The following is a 23,011-nucleotide window of genomic DNA, read 5'->3' on the forward strand; positions in this document are numbered from 1 at the left end:
ACGTTACATTGTTTTAGATATAGCGGTATATCTTGATAGTCTCAAATAAACGTCTTCTTAATTAGTAGATGACTACTGGCGCTGGCAAATCTTCATGTATCTTCTTCTTGGTTGTACACTCATGGCTGAGGATCGTGACCACTTTTTAATTTTGCCATCCTTTGAGCGACCAAGACTTTCCATCCTTCTCGATCTTCATCTTCTATCAGGGCAGAATGAATGCTGCCCCCAGTCAGCTATTGCACTTGGTCTCTCCAGCGCGCAGACGCTCTTCCTCTGCTTCGCCTACCTCGGAGGCCACCCAAGACCACCAGTCTCTCCAGGTTGTCCGATCCGCGCCGTACAATATGTCAAAAAAAACTGCAGAATGCGTCTCAGACATATTGTCGAGAACCCTGCAGTCTCTGAATGATTGACTGGTTCTTCCTGTGTTCTGTCCAAGAAATATAAAATATTTGGCGCCAACACCACATCTCAAAGGCATCAATCGCCTTCCACTCTCTTGCCTTCAGGGTCCATGACTCGACTTCGTATAAAAATATAGAGAGCACTAATGTTTGCACAGGCATCATTTTTGTGGCTATTAAAATTCTCCGATCCTTCCATATCTATAATGGTAAGACGTGTCATCGCATTTTTTTTTTGCAATCTGTGTGTGCCTTTTTATTTCCGCTTCACATCCGCCTTTTCCACTAATGGCCGATCCCAGATATACAAAATCGTCCACTGTTTCTAAGTTTTGGAGTGTACTTGCTGTTGGTAGAAGGTTAGCCTGATCGGCAACCATTAACTTGGTCTTATTCCTATTTAATAAGGAGGCCGTATTTGAGACTCTCTTTCTCTATCCGGTGTAGCAGCTCTGTGAGTTTTTTTTCATCATTCTGTTTCTGTAATAGTGTATGGTTCACTTAACATGGTTTCGCCGATATTTAATCATGCATACGTGTTATATCTATTACCATCCCATCACAGGTGCTGGATTGTGCTCATTCAAACGAAGTCATCAAAGAGCTTATAAAGCTTGTAGAGATAGCACCACACATACCTACTCTCTAACACAGCCAAACAATTTTCATATAATACTAATTGTAGCTTCAATAGTAGTAAAAGGGCGTAAAATTAATTTTGAATAGGCAAAGTGTTTAATATAAGTCATTTTTAAGATAAGCTGACGATATCTTACACACTCACTCTGTTTTAGCGTCGCCAACTTAGCATTTTATTGCTAGATTTAACGATTTTTGTATCTATGCATATAACTTCTAAACTGTAAATCTGGAATATGGTATTAAATTCAGCCTTTTTTTGTCTTTGCAGACAGCTTTAAAATTTTCTTAATATGGATAAAATAATACTGAAATACGAATCTGACATACCGAACAATATTGAAAGCCCAATTCCACACACTCCGCCATGTATGATTCGTACTCTTCTGCGTCCAATTACTTATAAAACGTTTGTGGGCGATTCAGACGTACTTCTATGATGCATATGGAGCACATCATTGACTCATATAACACGATGTACGTGTTCCCTGAGGAGTTTCAACCATAACCCAGGCCAAACTGGAAGATATTGAGTGGATTGATGTCTTGTCGGTTTCTGTGTTCAGAAATTTTGTACGTACCTACTATGCAGTTCGCCGTATCACACTTTATCGTGAAATGTTGTATTAGAAATATATGGTCGTATATTAAAGACCGTCCACCCTCTTTGCGTCTTATCTTGGATAAAATTCATGTCTAAATAAAACACGGTCGGTTTACATGAAGCCAGCGGCAAACAAATTTTAAAAAATAGCCGATATACTGGATTATTTGTTAGGTTAGGTTAGGTTTTCATTCTTGAATTCGGATACTAAAATCGGCTATAAAAATTGAATTAATGTTCATATTGAATTTAATAAAATTGGAACATTATTGTATGCAATGCTCAACGCGTATTTTTTCATCTCGGTGCTATAGAAATGACCATACCGTATAGTATACGGTCATCTCTTTCCGATAAGAAAGCTCATGCTGAACTATGCTACGGTGAAATGTAATACGTACAATGTACATGTAACCGTCCGTTCTACTGTGACCTATGTAATATGCGACTAGTTCTATTATTTTGTTTTTGTGATAGAACAACATGTTTTACTTATGTATTTACTTATATATAATAAGTGTATATTCATATGCATATTACGCTACTTCATTAATGATTAACAATATCATTGATGTAACTTGCGCTCAAGTGGTAGACCTCCATTACAATAGTTTTGAAACACATAAACATCATTTAATATACTGTTTCATTAATACTCGGTAAATTATGAGTATAATTTAATTATATACCTAATCTGATACAGCCCTGTAAGTCCGTTCTCCAGACTATGCTATCTGCAGCCCGTCTCCCGTTTGTTTTCAGAATCCAGTTTACTTTGTGTCACAGTTTTGTTTCCAGCGACTCGTTCGCTACGAGATACTAAGTGACGAGCATGCCAGCATCGTGAGAATGTTGCTTGTCCCGTACGCCACTGCTTCTTAACGTGTGTTACATTACACTTGAGATAGGTCATGGCACCCTTATCCCTTTATATTTAGTTACATGTGCTGTACATACTTAATGTGAAGAGTTCATTATAATATTATTATTATTTTTATATATACGTAAGTAATGAGAAATTTCAGTTAATAAAATTCTTAAAATCTAATATTGTTATTTATTTTAGCAGAACTCGAAATGGAAAATTTTACGAATCGGAACGCTCAATACTTAGTAAATAGGTATGCTGGTCAACTGGCATTAATGTTTTAAACATGTGGCAAGGAAAAATGACGAGATTTACGACACGTTAGAATTAATATTTTTTTTACCATGCATCCGAATTTTATAAAGTAAGTATTTTTTTTTAATAATTCACGAATCAGAACGCAATATTTTTTTTTTATGAGATGAAATGATACTTTCGGAAATTTTACTAATCGGAGCTGTGTTCCGGTCCATTTATAACCGTGATCTACCTAATAAATTAAATTAACGTCGTTACTTATTAAAATTTTACATAAATTTTAGCTACAATGTAATATGAGCGATACTTACATATTCTTGTGAAAGTGGAAGTAACTAATTTCTTCTTCTACAACATGGTTTCTCAAATTGGACGATTGAGGGATTTTGGGCGGCGGAAAATTATTGTAATTACCTTCTAAATTCAACTAATTTACCGGAGACATGAAGTCAGTTAGATGGATTTTTTAAATTATTAAATTTCGTTAGTTTAGCTCAATTACGGCAGTCTCTAAGATATCTTTCCAAGCCTGTGATGTAGTTATCCAGATGTGAGGTGATTGTGATGACCTCACACAGTTAAACTATTTCAAGATGAGTCTTCAATTTTTTCAAGTTATACTTCTTTAGGCGCGTTTGGGAAATCAGATCAGAGTGTATTTTTGGAGTGTGACATGTAACACATAATTTATTTTTTCACACGAAAAAAAACGCACTCGACTGGATTCGAACCACCGATTGTTCGGTTATTAGCCGAACGCACTACCTTTACGCCACATTATTATACAGTATAATATTATTGTTTAGAATTCTTCCGTTGCCTAGGCACAGAATTTATTATTGTCGGCTATTTGCAATTGCTTACGTAAACAAACTATTTAACGTCAGAGTGACATTTGGTACTTTAAAAATAAAAACAACGAGGAACCATTATATAATTAAGTAATATAATTAACTATTTCTTTTATTCAACGAATAATTCACAAGATTTAAGAATATATCATTCTGATTATTGAACATATATAATTTAGAAAAACACTTTCTGAGAGAGTATATTATAACCAATAGAAAAAATCTTTTTTGAAAAAAAGTAAGCCAACCCGACGGGGAATCGAACTCCGTATCTCCCAGGTTTACGCCCTGATCCGTTGCATTACCACTATGCTACGAGGTGACATACTAATTGCGACAAATTTTAACTATTGGTCAATTTTAATACCTACTCATCAGTGCTCTTCCAAATCAAGCTACTTTGGCAATCGATTTTTGTTTCTTAAATCAAAGTAGGTTAGTTACCTACTTTGATTGAGTTTTTGTTTTGTTACACCAAATAAGTATAACTTCTAACGCGCATATATAAGTACACACACCGATTTTTATTTGTATTGTCTTCATATATTGTCGTCATATTTTTGCGACAGCGTAACACCCATCGTTGCGACATGGTCGGCGCGTTTCTTTCTGTAATATATATATTTGTTATTTCAACGAATTCATAAATAAATAATGTTTAATTTTATTCATAATAAGATCGTTTTCGTTAAATGTTTGAGATGCACCGCCGCAGAATGTCTCTTACAGTCTATACCAGAGTCATCAACTTGTGGTTCGCAGCCGCGTTTAGTTCGACGATACCAAAGTGAACTTTATTAATGAGAAACTATCAGCTGGTTGACATACAAGGTGCAAGCTGAGTTTGTTAAAGACAACTTTGAATGATTTTACACCAAATTGTAATATAATTATCTAACAAAATCCATTAGTTAATATTTCAAAATGTTTTGTGGCTTTCATTCGTTTTATAATAATTCATGGATTTCCATACCAAATAATTATATAAAATTTTATATAATATTCTGATTTACACACTATTATAATATTGCAAATAGGTATTAATGTTGTAAAATGTTAAATATGAGAAATAAACCTTCAGTTCGATAAGCATTTAAAATGTATCAGTGATACATTAAATAATCTAAACAGTATGTTTTTACCTAATTAAATAAGTAACATAATAACTTGACTTGCCTTTAGAACTTGGGTATTGAAAGTCTTACTTAATACATTTAATTAAAAAATCTTTTTAAATTATTTAAATAGGTCCATATTCAATTCGAATCTTTATCAAATACATGCAATATCATATAGCCAAGTCAAAGATAGTCATCCGATTTGTTTGTTTAAAACGTTTTTTCTTTCTATGATCCGATGTTGTCCTCGAACATCTCCTGAAGAGGTTTCTTAATAGAATGAACTCATACGTATAAAACATTTATTTACTGGTGTATATACATATTGTACTTAATATAAAGTTTACGCTTAGGGGAGACTAGGTATAAATTTAATATACTGCCAGAATACGAAATATTCAAGTGAATAAATTTTACTGATATTTACGTTTAAAGTAGTTTTAATTATTAATACATACATACCTGCGTATATCTTATCTAAAAACATTGAAGATTTCTTACAATTTCTCAAAATTTGAAAAAATAACCGTCAAGATTCATGCATTTTAAATATCAAAATAGTAATAGTAGGTATAATAATATAGTATTATAAAATTGTAATTGTAATTATAAAATTGTTTGTAGAAAAATCATATTTGACAAAAAATACGAAACCCGACGGGATATGAATCCGTATAACCATTGGTGACGCGCCAATCTGTGCATTAACCAATTATGCTACGAGCCTTTCATATAATTACGATAATTTAAACTACTAAACCATACATGAAATGATTATCAAATTGTGTTATTATTGACTAACGGTTTTTGTGTATTAAATCAAGGAAAATTAATCACCTTAATTACTAACCGACGCCCGGTTATCGCTAAATATTTTAGTTACCTATAACGTTTAGGTACTTGAGCTTGCTAACAATTTTTAATAAACCGTTTTATTTTATTTAATGAATAATGTACAAGATTTTGAGAATGTAACATACATAACTTGAAAACACCTCAGATATATACCCACTAGAAAAAATCATATTTGAAATAATTTGGGGAATTTGGGTTCAAACCCCGTCGAGTTTCGTATTTTTTTCAAATATGAATTTTTCTAGTGGGTAGCTATATAATTGGGGTGTTTTCAAGTTATGTATGTTCAAATTGTAATTGATTGAAAAATATATTATATTATGTTTTCGCTGAGACTTTGAATAAACGGAATAAATTGTGTAATATTATAAAGTATGTAGCTTTTTTTCGTTCTATTTTCGAAAATTTTAATTATTACTTAGAATGATTTTCTTAATTTGCATTTTCAACCCGTCAAAGCAGCTTCTTGCAGCATTTTTGTTGTAGAGAATATAATCAATTATTATAACAAAGGCGTGTCAAACACTCTACGAGTCGATAAATTTACCTCCTCCTTATGACGCAACATTGTGTTAATATTTTGATAATCTGCAACATGAAACTACTTAGCAATTTGCAGCAGTGCATATTTGGGATAGATATTTCTTACGTCAAACTCATAACCAAGTAGATATTATTATTTTATAGCCATTTTATAATTTGAAATATTTTTCGAATACTGTAGGTAAACAAAAATATAGTGAAGTTGTGATTTGGAAATCTCGTCTCGGGAATTCTCGAAAACAATCAGAAAAGTTTATCTCTAGTCAAAAGAAATACATTTTTGTCAATCATCATCAATGAGAATCTAAACAATTCGATAAATTGCTACTTACCAGGAAAAATAGTAAAAATAATAACAATGGCAATTTTAAAGAGAAAAAGAGAAAGTGATTTTGATCTGAAATGGAAACTACTGATGAATTTCTTGACGAAAATTATCGTATTCTCCATTAAAAGTAGTATTTTGTCAGAATAGTTAATTCGGATAAGAAAATTGTGTTACCCGTCATTAATTCATGATCCACTTTTTTATAATAAATAATGTCCCTCTGAGGTGGACGAAACCGGTACAATTGTTTAATTTAAAAAGTGGATTCAGCACAAAAATTGTGTTTTATTAAAATTATTTATTCAATTAGAATTCTTGAATTAGAGAATTCTCGAATGTCTCGAAAGGTTCAATGTCAGTAATGGCACAAATAATTATATACATAAATAATATTATATACTTACCTAATACTTTTTCAGTAAAGTAAGTTACAAAACATTTATATTTGCAAGCAAACTGCAGATGTGTTGTATTAATTCGATTTATGCTTTATCCTATCTTCGCCAAATATAAAAATATTTTTAATAAATCTAATAAAAAATAAAATGTACACTATTTCAAGAGTTCATAATAATTAATTACGTCTAATGTTTTTGAAATACCTTCTCGGAATATTATGACATTATGAGTCAATCGACTTGCTTTCGTGTCGAGCGTTAGTGATGTACCAACGCACTCAATGATCGATCGTGTTCGATTACTCGGCTAGGGTTGGGTTTCGCGGCCATGCAATATCCGCCACCCGATACCTGTATAATGTTATATCGATCGAGGTCTTTCGGTCACTTGTAATACGATTCTGGATACTCGATTTAAATCAAATAGGGACGGCAAGCTTAGACGCAAAGAGCTTGAACTATATCTAAAGGGGATCATAATAATATGACGTTTTAGTATAAATTTTCAAGAAATTACCAGTTTTCTGTACAGGAAATCATAATAATCTATAAAATATGTTTATTACAAATTGGTGTTCACCACGTCATATAAAAGTTTTTTATAAATTATCTTAGTAGGCATAAACTTTTGGTGACAAATTCAGAACTATAACTACAAAGTATTGTTAAATTGGCAACTATAGAAATATTCATTTTTATTGCGTTGGCAAACTGTGTGAATTAAAAATAAAATCATGAACTATTTTTCAAATTTATCTTGTTTCTTACTCACTAACAATAACAAAATTTTATTTTTCATTTTATGTGACGTGTGTGTATGAATATATATGAATGTATGAATGTATAGTTATACTTGTGTGTATGAATAATGCAAAAATACATTTTTTTTATATTTTTTGTATCATTCATGGCTAGGTGTCTTTATTTCAATGCAGACCTATGAAAAATATTGTGCTTTCTTTAATCATTTTGAATAATACAATAGGCTACGAGATCCAATTATAGTAGAGTAGTAGTAGTAGTGGTGAAAAAGTAGTGTAGTAGTACATGTGAAGCAATTTCTACTAAGACTCTAGAATTTTGAACATGGTACAATCACACACCAAATATAAAATTAATCAAACGTATAGAAGAATTGGTACTTATATAATTGTATTTTTATAAGGTATCTGAGGCGATGTTTTCTTGTGTTTGGGAGTAATTTGATCTAAACATGCTATGTTGACTAGAAGAAATATGCAACTATCCTTCTAACCCTAACTCATTGTTTCGAATTAACTATATTGGAATATTAAAGTCTTTTCAACCACGTGGAAATAAATGATAAGTAATCAGTCATTTATGTACCACTCCACCTTCTTGAAATGAAATCACATCTTATAGATTTTTGTCGTCGATATGAATGTAACCGGAAGTCAAAAGATTTCAGTAGTTACAAAAAAGTACACTGGGTACGGTAAAAATACTCAATCTTAAGGATTTATAAAACACAGATATTTTTTTTGATTTTTTAATTACATTTAATCAAACAGTATAATAATCAATTCTCTTAAAAATGTATTATTATTAATTGTACCAAAGAATAGAAGACGAGACATAAACACTGCCTTGTTTCGTAAAAATAAATCATTCATTTATACAATTAATATTAAAATTTGCATACTTCAAATGAGCTTTCACTGTTTTTCTTTTTGAAAATATTCACTCATTATGATGAAATATCTTATTATACACTGAGAAGCTCATTAAAGAAATAAAAAAGCTGCCTGGCAAAAGGCTTTTAGGGATTAAGGTTAGAATTCATTAAAACAGTACCATTAATATTAATCATAGTCACTCATACAAAAAACAGGGAAAGCATAAAGCAGCAAAGGAAATATATTTGAATTTTCTTATCGTATAATATAGAAAATTCTGTATAGCAAATAAGACGGCAAGTACGCCCGTATATATGTACATATAGAAATAACTTCCTTTGAGCAATCAAAGTGTAATGCAAATCGTAACGCATATAAAATATTATGATTATACTGTACGTTAAAAACGAATACACATGCTTCCCGAAACCACCCACTACGTTTCCACATACTCTCAGGCATATATGTATATAGTGGTGTAACTAACGAGATTCACTCTTTAAAATACTGTGGTCATAACGTCACGTAATGAATTTACCTTGGTGAGAAGATACGTCTATCGCAGTATGACGCCGAAAATTTAAATTAAATTATAAAATATCAATAATTTTTCGTCGTCGAAATCAAGTCGCGATATTTAATCGGATCAATTTAAGGTTTGAGTTAGGTTAGGTTTTTTCTCAACCGAGCTTTTGGGGCCACAAAACATGTCAAATATTAAATTCAAGGGTAGAGAGGACAGCACTAGTGGTGCCAAAGTCAAAATTAAATATTAGTAAACGTTACAGGAAAACTAATAAAAACGAATAAAATAGCAAAGTGACAAGAGAGTTCATGTTAGATATTAATAAAACAAAGATAATTTCTTAGTAGATAGTGAAATGGTGAGTACCTACATATCAACACTTTATTTATATTATATATTTTATACCTACATATCAACACTTTATTTATATATTTATATTATATATATTTATATATTTCTCACATATTTTTATCATGTTGAATTCGGATTTAGTTGGATTTATCTGCTCTCAAAAGGTATTCGCTTTGATGTCGTGAATATATACGTTTTTCATAAGTTTCTGATAACAATTCAATTAGATATTGACTTGCTAGTTTGCATTAATCACAATAATTACGTCAAATAAAAGGAACATCAATCTACTACGTAATAAAACAAATACTATATAATACAACTACATATGTCGGCTCTCGTGGGCAGTACGTAAGGCGCTTGCCTTCAACCAGAGAGTTCTGGGGTCGATTCCCTTTCAGGACACAATATTAATGTGTTTTTCTCAAACCCTGGGTGTTTGTGATTGTCTAAAAATTACTAACAACCACCTTGTACGAAAAAGCAAGGACATGGTTATTAATAATTCAAAAAATATATATATAAGTATGTACCCACCTACTAGTTCATGTGTATTTTTTATTGAAAATTAATTTTACGATTTGACGATTAATTCACAAGGTTTCAGAATGTACGATTCTTTTATTGAATATTCATATTTTGAAAACACTTTAGATAGGAACCCATATACCCACACCGTTTTTAAGCCACTTTATTATATAAAAAAACTATTACCTAGCTAATTTCGTTGCAATTGGATAAGACGCACCTGGATTAATTCGTAGTGCTTATTGGTGCGAATTCAGTAGATACTGGTTCAAATAATATATTTTGAATTTTTTTTCTAGTGGGTATGTATATCTGAGGCGCTTTAAAATTATCTACCTATATTATTTGTGAAAGAGTGGGAGGAGGTTAAGACTAACAACGGTTGAGAAATTCTGCTCTAGATTCGGAAAGCACAAAGTGACGACATGGTTCACCGCTCCTGTCAGTTTTGCAGCGCAGTGTCGGACGCCATTGTTCCCGCGACACCCACCGAGTACATCGGTGGCAATACTGACATCTACACAAAAATATGTATAGATGTTAAAGTAATAATTAAAAGCATAACGAATTTGTTAATTTGTATCCTTTTCTTTTGCCATCTTATCTCGGAGGTGGTCTACCATTAGGACTCAGGTTCTAATTACTTAGGTGTCCGGAAACATATCACTTCTCTCTAGAACATTACATCGAACATCGCCTCGTCATTTACCCTAATGGCGAACTAGAATATTAGGACATGGTTTTAACAAAACAGTCGCTACATTTTTATATATACGACGACAGTGGGACCAGTGACGCCCCGTAGGGGTAGGCAGATTGAGCGTCGCTTGGGGGCGGCAGTTACTCGAAGGGCAGCAAATCGAGGAGAATCATTTGGTATATATAGAAATAGCTACCTAAGCTGTGTACTTAATAACGAAAATATCTTTCCTTTAAAAAAAATCAATTAATCAAATTAATTAATGAGCATAAAAGGTTTAACAGGACTGTATTTTTTGTTGGGTTCGCGATGTCTAGCTTACTTCCATTGCTCTTCGATGTCCTTGGTGATCATAAACGATAAGAGCACGGATGATAAAAAATATTGTGTAAAAATGGGGCGGCATTATTGCCCTGACCAGGGGCGGAATTTTATCTTGGGCCGTCACTGAATGGGGGCCATGTGTCATCTTCGACACCTCAATATCTTCTTTTTAACGCAATCACTGCTTACCTTTCAATTACCTTTTAATCACCACATTTAAATAACACGTTAATTATATCTAATGACCAACGACTCCAAACGCGCCAGTCGCGGTTTAAGCACTAAATGAGTTACTAAATGATAATATAAATTATTTTTATGGTAATGCCCAGAATTTCGATGTGCCTGAAGAAGACTTTATATAGTTTTATTTTAGTTTTAGTCATACGTATTACACCAAACTTTCTCATTCATGAATGTCAATATTAGTCAAACTATTTGTCTTAGAGATTTTGAGTACATAATTATTCTATAAAAGTCTTATTTCTTTAAAATATTTACTGGCCATATAAAAAATATGATTAGAGTAAACTGTGAGCCGCCAAATAATCTTGGGTATAGATATAGGTTTTTAATGCTAAGAAAGTGTTTAATGTTCGATATTGACTTATTCTTATCTTATTTTCTGTGTCAGTTTCTTTAGACCGATCTTAGTTTTCATTAATTGATATCATTATTACTTTAGGTACAATAATTATTATCGTATAAAAAGCAAACTAAAAAGACATTCGATACATTACTCTACTATATCTACGGGGATCAATAGTTTTTTATGTACTTAGATAATTATTACAATATATATAATATATATTTATTTGAAATAAAATATAAGTATATCGACATTATCACAACTACTCGAAATTCTTTGTTTCAAGATAATGGCATTTGGATTTATCAGACAAATTCTGATTTCATGTTGAAAACTTTAATTTTTAATGGAAATGTATTTTTTATTTAATCCAATATAATAATTTAGCAATGCTCAATGAAAATTAACCGTTCAATAAGGAATCAACTTAAGCATTTCCGTATAAAATTGAATTAATGTATAATTTCAGAAAGGGTTATTCGATTTTACGACGAATTCATTAACTTTTTGGCTTGTTTTTTTATTGAATTATTAAGAATACATTGTTCTATTATTAACTGGCATTATTAAGGCTATACCTCAGTTGAAGCATGGTCTAAAAAGATCGTGACTAGGCGATGCGCGGATTGTGGGTCGCGGGTGCAAATGACGCGAGGCGAAAGAAATATAATTTGTCATAAAAATTCAACATGCGTCCTTTTTATGTTATGTTTATTATTATGTTCGTAATAATAATAATACTTATATTCATTTACATGTTTTCTTTTTTAAGTACATACGTAAAGTTTTTTAGTAATTTTTACACGATTTAAGAATATTTTCCGACGCCATGACAGTACGAATCGACGTGTAGACGCCTCGACTATCGCTCTCCGAATGGAAACGCGGTCGTAATTTCGTTCCGCATACAGTTGAAAATTATTTGCCGTTTCACTTATGTACGCTCTTAACTAAAAACCTTGAACTTTTGAGTTGTTTCCATATAAAAGTTGGGTTTCGATATGTAGAATAAACTATCAAGCAGTATGTATATTTGTGTTGGTATTTGTTTGGGATAATGAGTCGAATGCCGAATGGATATTATGTACAAAATGTATTCGAGTACGGTTTATATTATAAGTATACGTAAATACTTGAATGTAGATTGAATTATGTAGGTACTTATAAATACTTTGATAACGTATATGGATTATTGGATAATTTGTTAAAGTAATTAAATTTGAATAAAAACATGTGTATAAGTAAACGCTTTAATAAACTGTAGAGCTCTCAATATGAAGTACAAGTTGTAAGGAAGCGGATAAAAAATCACTCGGATGAAAAAATAAACACTTCGGAATAAGGAATTTTATGGAAAGTTTTTAGCATTTTTATTAGTAGACAGTATGTCAGAAAAACACTTTTGTATGCCCAATGCAAAACAAGAGTAACGACCAAAACAGCATGTTGAGTTTTATTAATATACGTGCATAAATGCGAAATGAAACAAGAAGTAATGAAACGCACGCTACGCCAAAACAAAAAGCGACAAGTCATTTCTGTTTCGTTTTAATGATCAAAATAAAAGAAAGGGGGGGTATTTGTGTTTAATTGTAAAAACGAAAAAGCTCCGCGAGTTAATATTCTATTTGCGCCTTTTTCAGCGTTCTAAAGAACTTTGTTTGAAATGTCTGTAAAATACGGCAGCTTTTATTTTAAACGTCCGCCAGCTTTTTGATATTGCGCAAGACGAGAAAATTATACTGAGTTTACCTTGCAGATATAAACACACTATACAACAAACAATAATGTACGGTGTAAGAGAAAATACTAACTTTTCATCAACACATTTGTATTCAATATATCAAGATATTTAACATTATTTTATTGGAAACGTATTGAATTGATTAGATAATAAAATTGTTCCTTTTCAATCTTGAAATTGTTTTATGTCTACAACCTGAATATTCTATACCTACTATAATACGAAAATAAAACATAATTAAATACGACCGTAATAAGATTTTTCATAATAATCACTTCGGAGATATTGTAAACACTCAACAATGATGAGTGATTTACTATTTTTACGAGAAATTGATGTTAGCCACTTACTCAAACTATAAGGTCCATTCAAAAATAAAATTTAATTTACCAGCTTAGATTATAGAAGACCAGACTCGGGATTCGAACACGTGATCGTATACTTATTTAGAAATATCGAATTATTCACGGATTGAGAACAAAATTGAAATTCTGCTTTGATATTATTATATGTGTAAAATTTTAATTGTGTCATATCGGAGGTTTTAACCACTTGACGACAATGAATTTTATCTATTATAGATCTGAAGTTAATAATGCATTTCTATTATAGAATATGGTTATATTTATGTATGTTTAACTTAACATAAGTATACATATTACATATTAACACAAGTTTAATATAAGTAATGTAAATACGCTTAGAATTTAATAATTATGTATTTTGAATATGCATACTAGAATTATTAACTGAACACAGGTTGAAAAAAAAAACATTCCAAGTGAGTATGTGACCCGCCATCTGATCACTACAAAATATATTCAACTTCCGTTCCCATTGAAATAAAATAAGACGTTTAGACCTATATAATTTAGATATGTCACAGAATAATATAATTTATTAAAGATACACATAAATATATTTTTAGAATTTACACAGGGGTCGTTTCGCTACTTAGTTTGTAACGTTTTCTTTCTTTATTTCTTCAGTGTTTAGAGCATGTCACTTGGATTCACGCACTCAAGTGTAGTATTCACGATTATACGCATTCAGACAAATATATTACATTGTCAAGACATACATAGTAACATAATATATTATTATATTTTGAAACATACAAAATCATTATATCTCATCTACGGATGTTAGCATTTACTTGATAAGTTAGCCGGTAGGAGGAAATAAGATTAAGAAATAAGAAAGAGAATTAATTGAAAGGTTTGGCATACAATTAATATTATTGAATGAAAATATTATTATGTGATAATATATTATATTAGTAATGCTATACCTATTATAATTTGTTATAGCGACAAAAATACTTCAAAACAGTTTAAAAGGATGTCTATCTTGGGTAAATAAATGCTAATAGCTACAGGTGGTATTTTAATGGACTGTATATTTGGATTTTGAGTTTACATGGGTAGGGTTGACTGAGGAACTGTGGATAAGGGTTTGGTGACTCTTGAAGAACCCCTTTAGTTATAGGGTTGGGTCACTTATTTACTCGCGCACGGTCACCTTGTAATATTGTTGTTTATTGGTTTTAATTAAATGATTGTAATTGATGTTGATCTGGTGGCGATTGATTTGGCACTGGTCCTAAATGTGTCCGGGAGGTATATAAATTTGGAAGGTGGGATGAGAATAGGGACATAATTGGCAAAAACAGGTACTTATATGAATTCTGAAATTAATATGTCAATCATGAGCGTTAATATGTGGTACTTATAATGGTCTCACAAGAATATTATTACATCGTACCGATTATTAAAACTTACGAAAGTCTACATTAAATTATATATCAGTATATAGGCAGAAATACGTTATTATCAAGGCATGTGAAATCATTCAAATTCAAATTCAATTTATATTCAAATTTATTCATTTACACAATATACAGTGAACTTTACAAATTACAAATTCAAAATATTCACACATTGGTAAAAACTAGTAAATATTATTAGAGCATTAGCTATATAAAAAATTAATAAATATATAGAAGTACACCGAATGAGCTAAGTAAACCCTATTTTAGGAATTTATGAAACACGCGGACATGTTTTATCCTCACGTTTGTGGAATATACATATCAACACCCGAATCAATTTGGTTTAATAGAGTTATTGCCCTCACAGTTGCCATCACCAATGACAGGTTATTTCTGCACATTAGGAGACAAACTGATGCTCCCGATTTTTAAAACAGTTACCAGTGACACACTGGTCAATAATACCAAGAATGGAGAGTTCTCATTTAAATATCGATATATTCTTGCGTTTAAACTACAGTATGTAAGCTTACCCAAGAGACACCCAGTTTGATAAGTAACGGGTAGTATCCATATCGTGTCCGAAAACTTGTACGTATGCAGTTCGCCGTATCACACTTTACCGTGAAATGTTGTATCGGAAACATATGGCTGTATCTATATTAAAGACCGTCCAATCGCTTTGGGTTGTATAGTACTGACATAAAATTCACGTCTAAATAAAACACGGTTCTTGTCGGTTCACAAGGTCGGAATTTTTAAAATAGCCGATAAACTGGATTATTTGTTAGGTTAGGTTTTCATTCTTGAATTGAAGAATTTTGCCAAAATCAGCTATGAAAATTGAATTAATGTTCATATTGAATCTAATAAAATTAGAGACCGTATAGTATACAGTCATCTCGTTCCGATAAGAAAGCTCACGCCAAACTGTGCCACGGTGAAATGTTTTACGTACAATTTACATGTACCTAACCTCAAAAAAAGGATATCTTTTTCACATTCTCCACCAAAAGGTCCTACTTTAACTGATACATGACACAAACAATCGACCCAGTATCAAGCCAGCTACTAAGGAATATTGAAGGATTTTGAATACATTAACATCCGAAAATACTCTGGAAGTATGTAAGACGAAGTCAAACATTTGTAGCGCCCTTTTAGCCATATGACCACTAAACTACAGTAAAGTTTACTGTCAAACGTAATGCCATATAAACTGACAACCTGCAAAAATATTTTGTCGATTATGTGTCATTTCTAGCTCTTTCTAAATCACTTGGATACCTGCGTGAGATCACGTGATTATAAAGTGTATAAATGTGCAGAAAATAATAAAAAGTTCTATAATATATCCAGTGCATTTCGAGTGAATCTCTTTCGTTCACACTCCAGTGAATGGTTCTACAATGTTATAGAATAATTTATTATGGGTAACTATCTATTATATTAACGAGAATAAGCAACTGAATTTAATGAAATATTATTCACATGGGGACCGAAAAGTTTTGTTGTACATTATGTCTTATTAGCTTTATTTGTCATTTATCTCATCTGTGGAGTGTCGACGCAACGGACAGTCGTGTGTAGTCTGTGAAATTTATGATATGCTTTGTACAAAACAAAAAAGCATCGCTGCGTAATGAACAAATAATTATTAATTCATTCTAAAGTATTTTAGTTTAATGTATTCTAAATATATGACGACTTGCACAAGCAAGGAATGAACTTATTTTTTAAATTACAATTTAATACTGAATAGAAATACTGTATTAACATACTATTATGTTAGTTCTTTCATATTATAGAAAAAAAAACACTATTAGTTAACATAATATTAAGTATATTGAAAAACGTTCGATGTCAATTATTATACACGTGGTCTAAAAAATATTAGGGTGTTAAATAGGTATTTGAGTAAATACAAACATCTTATACCATAACAATAATACTATAATATTATTATCCACCAATGGTGTGCGGTGTATTTTGAGATCAGACATGCTCTTCAAAAGCATATACCTCTATTAAAATTACAAGGGGTATTTTGAGATAAGTATAACATCTTTTGTTTCGCCGGATATTCCAATTTTGATATACATTATTTCTATTGTATAATTGATGACAGATTTTTGAAACAAATGTATGTACCTATACCTAGTAGTTCTGTCATTACCTCCTTATGAAATCATCGACAAAAAATACAAATATCAAGTCTCACATCACATTTGCTCTCATAGGAAGCAATACAGGGCAGCTCGTACATTATTAAATTTATTGGTTTCATGGATACTTATACTAACATACAAATATCTTAATCTCTATAATTAAGGCATGCGTTGCATCCGCAGCATGTATGGGACGGCTCGCGATTGATATTTATACAATATATTATCTGCTTAACATTTATTTAAAGGTTGGGAAAATAAGAAAAGTAGGGAGATTATCACAAATCAACCAAGAATAATGTATTTTTTTTTATTTACAGAAGCTGAAGTATTTCACCTATAACTGCTGTTAACCTGCAAATACATTTTCAAGTAGGTGAGTGATCAAATTAAGAAATTTATTTAATAACACATATATTTTTAAAATATTATTTGTGAATAACGTTTAAATACTTTGGAAATAAAAGGATAAATTTAAATATACAGCTGATATACTCGTAAGTAGGTACCAAGAAAAATATTTTAATACTTAAACTAAATCTAAAAGTTAAAAGATTCTTCTTCCCCATGGTCCATATTTTCCTATCTTCAGTAAGCCTTGTGACGGATGCTATATGTACGTTTTCCAGTGAATTATTATTTCATCTCATCATGCCACGTCGCCTCCGTTCGTCTTTTGCTATTTTTAAATGGCCCACTGTCCAAATTAATTTTCGAATAAAAGTCTCCAAGACGACATAAAAAATACTCAATCGATGATATATCGTCATAATATATGAAGACAAATTCTAATAGATTTAAGTTTTGTACTGTTCCATTTGAGTCGTTTTTTGCGGCCCGGGTTTCGCCTTTCGGTATCTTCAGGCACTGTGTCCACTCACCAAAAGGCAAACACACACTGACAACGAACACTATTAACTCTCACTTATAGAACAAATTAATACAATAAAAGAGGTAAAAATTTTATCACCTACCTATTAAGTCAAGGATCCAATAAAAAAATATAACAATAACAAAATATGAATAGTTGAAGTGTTTGTGAAAAAACCTCTACATTATCAATAATAGTACACTCGATAAGCGTATAATAAATCGTCAAACATAATAATAGATCGTTAGTAATTATAAACAATAAAAATACTACACTCAAGAGGTGTAAAATCGTCTATTCTGGGAATAATGGTAACGTATTTGGAATCAAAGGAGTTAACTAATGAGATATATCTATGATATCAGTCTTTTTTATATTTTACTCTGAAATTATCAATATAATGGCGACAAGCAACATTTATTTATTAGTAAAAAAATATTTAGGTATTTTAAATTACCATCACATAAAACCATTTTTTTTTTATTAATTTTCTCAAGTTTTAATCTTATTTTTGACACTCATTGCACACAAACTATTGTCCCACTGTGAAAAGAACCAACTGCGCGACCGTAAAGGGAACTACGCCTCAGTTAAAATAGTAGGGATCCACATCTACTAGAACACTCCTGTAGCAGTTCATATAAATGTACGAATACGTCACGTGGGCAAAAATGGTTTATGCCACCGTTTAAATCGACTCTATAGTGTGATCGATCAAAATCCATTCCGCGATCGACACGTTGTACGCGCTTGGAATAAAATATTTTTCGGGCCATCAATATGAACCCCTATTTATAAGCATATTAATTCTTCTTAAAGAATCTGTGTATTTTTAAAATGTACTATATAATATTTGACTTAATATAAATTTATTGCTGTATCGCTCTCAAATCGAATTATTTTATTCACTCTCCGAAGTTTTACAAAATCGCGTTTCGCTCGACATTTTTACATTTTCTCAGAAAAAATGATGTACCCAACACAAGCGCAATCATTCCGAATGACTTCATTTACGCGAGCTCCTTATATGAGAAATATTTATGAAGGCTTCTTTATGATAAATAACGCTATTTACTTTCTTTCTCGATGTGCCAACCTAACGAAATTTAAACTTGAATACGACAGCATTTAAATATTTATAATAAACACCTTGACGTTGGTAGTATGTTAACTTCCTCGATTTTTTTCATGGCTCGGTTATGTAAGCATATTCTTCAATATAAGATTTTACAATTATACGAGTTGTGGGTCTACATTTCGGTTTGAAAAAGGCACCGACCGTCCAACCTAATTGATTATAATGGAGTTCTACCACGTGAACGCCATAGCGAAGAATTTAATATTGACCATCATTGGACAAGTTGTATTTTTCCTTTCTAAATTTAAAACCGTGATTTTTATGTATCTCTATTTTAACTGTTTTTGTACGCTGTTAAACGGATTTATACGGTATTAAAACTGAGTTTCGAATTTCTGATCCCCTCGTCATTTTATCTGCTTAGCTTATATCAATGGCAAGGGGTAGAGGTAAGCTGTCAAGATCCGACATAAATAGTGCACACTAAACTTTGTCAGACAAACTTTTGTTTTCATTGAATCAAGAATACAGATTTTAGATGATACTGGTTACTTTTAAAAAATATAAAAATTAAGCTCTGCTTAAACTATTCCATTATAGTTTAGGTATGCTATGGGTGATACGACATTATTATTTGTTTTAGTTGAATTAAGAATACATAATATTACAGACGGTGTTTGTTGGTCAGTTTTCTTTTAATTCGGACGTGCTTAACCAAACCAAAGTATTTTTTGACTATTGTTTATTATGGCATGGTTTTTGCAGAGTTTAATTGAATTTTAAAAATTAATGAACACTGTTTGTAATTTGTAGTCTTGACCCAATCAAATCAAATACTATTTTTTTCATTCAACGAATAATTCCTTAGACTTAAGAATGTAACATTCTAATTATTGAACATACATAATTTCGAACCTGCATCTCTCGGGAAATCGCGACCACGCACATATACAACTATGCTAAAGGAGTTATACGTAATTGCGACAAATTTAACCAATGGTTTTTAATACTCTCCTCGCGTTTTCCAAATTAAGCTACTATTAGCGATCGGCTTTTGTATTTTAAATCATAGTACCTACGTATTATTTTAATTACTAACCGACGTCATGGATCACTACAAAGATTGTTTGTTGTAACTTACTTGAACTTGCTAATAAGTTTTAATTATGTACCTATGTTCAATAATTAGAATGTTACATTCTTAATTCTTGAGAATTATTATTCGTTGAATAAACAAAATAAGGCGATACATCAGTGAAACGGCAAATAATTTTCAACTATAGGCGCGACGAACTTTTGGACTCGCTCACTACTCGCTCGCATTCTGAGGGAGAACGTCGAGCTGGGCACACGTCAATTTATTTCGTGATGGCGACGGGCGTATTAATTCTTTAATCGTGTAAAGATGATAAAAAACGTTACCCATTTACTTTAAAAATAAAACTTGTCAATGAATATATTATTATTGTTACTAATAGAACGTTAAATGGATGCATGTTGGATTTATATGACAAATTATATTTCGTTTGGCATGCGTCATTTGCACCCGCGACCCGCAATCTGCGCATCGCCTAGCCACGATCTTTTCAGACCGTGCCTCAACTGAGGTATAGCCTTTAAAATAAATAGGTACGTTTGACTGACAAAGTTTAGTGTACACTATTTATGTCGGATCTTGACAGCATACCTTTCATATATTTTCAATATGCTATATATATGTCATAAATATATATATATATATATATATATATTTAGGGTGATCGGGGTAGCGTTATATCTATTTATTTTGAAGAGTTTTTTTATTTATTAAATTAAGTTCTGATGCCAATCCTATTTATCGAGCCCGCATATACTAAACAGAATCATCTTCTCAAAAGAGTCATCGTTTTTTATTAGTTTTCGATATATTTACATGGCGCAATATGCCACTAGAACACACTACGACGGTTCAGGAGTATGATTTAAAAAATAAATAAACTTTATTTTATGCCGTACTCACTCTCTGTAGAACCGATAAGTCTCTAAAGAGATTGCCATGTTCCACATATATTATACGAGTGTGTACATATGTTAAGTCGCTGAAAACTGAAAACACGAATCAAGTTCATGTATTATTAGTGATTGTACGTATTCAAAGTCGCCAGACTGGAAGAGATGGAAACATTTTATTTGCTTAGTAAACTGGAGAATAATATGAAAGGTTACATTTTTTTTATAGTTGCTATTTGCACTATGTACCCAAGTCCATGGTATATTTTACAGCCAAGGTTTTTAAAAATAAAATTGCAGTATAAAATATTTATATATTATCTAATATTAATACTATCGACCGATGGTCCTTGATGGAATTTGAATTTAAATTCTAATGGATTTAAGTTTTGTACTATTCCATTTGAGTCGTTTTTTGCGACCCGGGTTTCGCCTTTCAGCATCTTCAGGCGCTGTATACACTCACCATTGGGTATGTATACGTGTGTATATAAATATATATATTACCGAGTTCATATGTATATTAAAAAAAAATTAAAAAATAATATTATTTAAAAAAAATTATAGGTACTTATTATATAAAAAAAACCATGTAGGAGTATATTGAGTATTGGTTGTTTAACAATGACATTTAAAGACTAATATCTCATTAGTTAATAAATTATTTTAATTTCCAATACGTTACCATTGTTCCTAGAATTCACGATTTACACCTCTTGAGTGTAACTAGTATTTTTATTGTTTATAAGTACTAATGATCTATTATTAGGCATGGGCGATTTATTAAAAAATGCTTATCGAGCGTATTATTATTAATAAGATAGGGGTTTTTTACTAATTGTATTTTTTACATACACTTCAACTATTCATAATTTGTTTGTTATATTTTTTTTATTGTTGACCCTTGACTTGATAGGTAGATAATGGTGTTTTTATCTACTTTATTGTATTGATTTATTATATAAGCTAGAGTTAAGAGTGTTCGTTGTCAGTGTATGTTTGCCTTTGGTGAGTGTACACAGCGTCAGAAGATGCCGAAAGGCGAAACCCGGGTCGCAAAAAACGACTCAAATAAAATAGCACAAAACTTAAATCCATTAGAATTTATATAGTATTATAAGTGAATCGCCTATTTTCAAAAATCACCTTGTCTATTTTGTTTTGTTTTGAGATAATCACAAAAAACATCTACATATAAAAAATAACCATTTTTTCTTGGGCCATTTGGGCGAGTGCTTTTAATATTTGAACTACAGAATTTTTCCGATCAAACACTTCAAAGTTTTGCGGAACATGATAATATACTATCCAGTATTGAGCGAAAGTTTCAAAATACTCACTCCGTAACAATTGAAAAGAATATGATATTTGAAAATGGCCACCAGACGGACAAGATGCATTATGAAATTGGATGATATTTTTTAACCGTTATACTGATTGCAAAAGACTAGTTTTGGACATATTTTTTGATAATGAAATATAAAAATTCCATAGGTATTCAATTAATTTTAGGTCAAAACTGGACAAGATGATTTTTGAAAATTGGTGATTCAGGCATAATAATATAAAGTATTTAGTAAAATATTATAAATAAACTATTATTATGTATGTGTGTGTGTGTGGAAGGAAAGGGGCGATAAGTCTTATTTCCTTAATTAGTTTACGTGAAATTCGTTTTAAATTTAACCATAAGAAACACCACGTGACCTCGTTGTACCATCACTTTACATTCGAATTGCACTCACGATTTATCGCAGTAGGGAGAGCAAAATAAGCTATCAATCCATGTGCGTTAAATTGAGGCGTAGTTTATCTTTACCGTCACGCAATAGGCTATTTGCATATTGGGATAATAGTTTGACGATG

At 31.3% G+C, this 23,011-nt stretch overlaps 1 long non-coding RNA gene across 2 annotated transcripts in view; it reads left to right on the plus strand.

The window, feature by feature from the left end:
* LOC147078993 (uncharacterized) overlaps positions 1–23,011 on the plus strand; it is a 277,623-nt gene that overhangs the window by 87,259 nt on the left and 167,353 nt on the right. For both annotated transcript variants that reach the window (XR_015071326.1, XR_015071327.1), the window contains exon 3: positions 17,528–17,583. This is a non-coding gene — a long non-coding RNA (uncharacterized LOC147078993). The remainder of the gene's footprint in view (positions 1–17,527; positions 17,584–23,011) is intronic.

The sequence above is a fragment of the Rhyacophila brunnea genome, unplaced genomic scaffold (genome assembly GCF_057557595.1).
Source record: "Rhyacophila brunnea isolate RB1 unplaced genomic scaffold, BYU_Rbru_1.0 scaffold_10, whole genome shotgun sequence".
In the NCBI taxonomy this organism is placed as follows: Eukaryota; Metazoa; Arthropoda; class Insecta; order Trichoptera; family Rhyacophilidae; genus Rhyacophila; species Rhyacophila brunnea.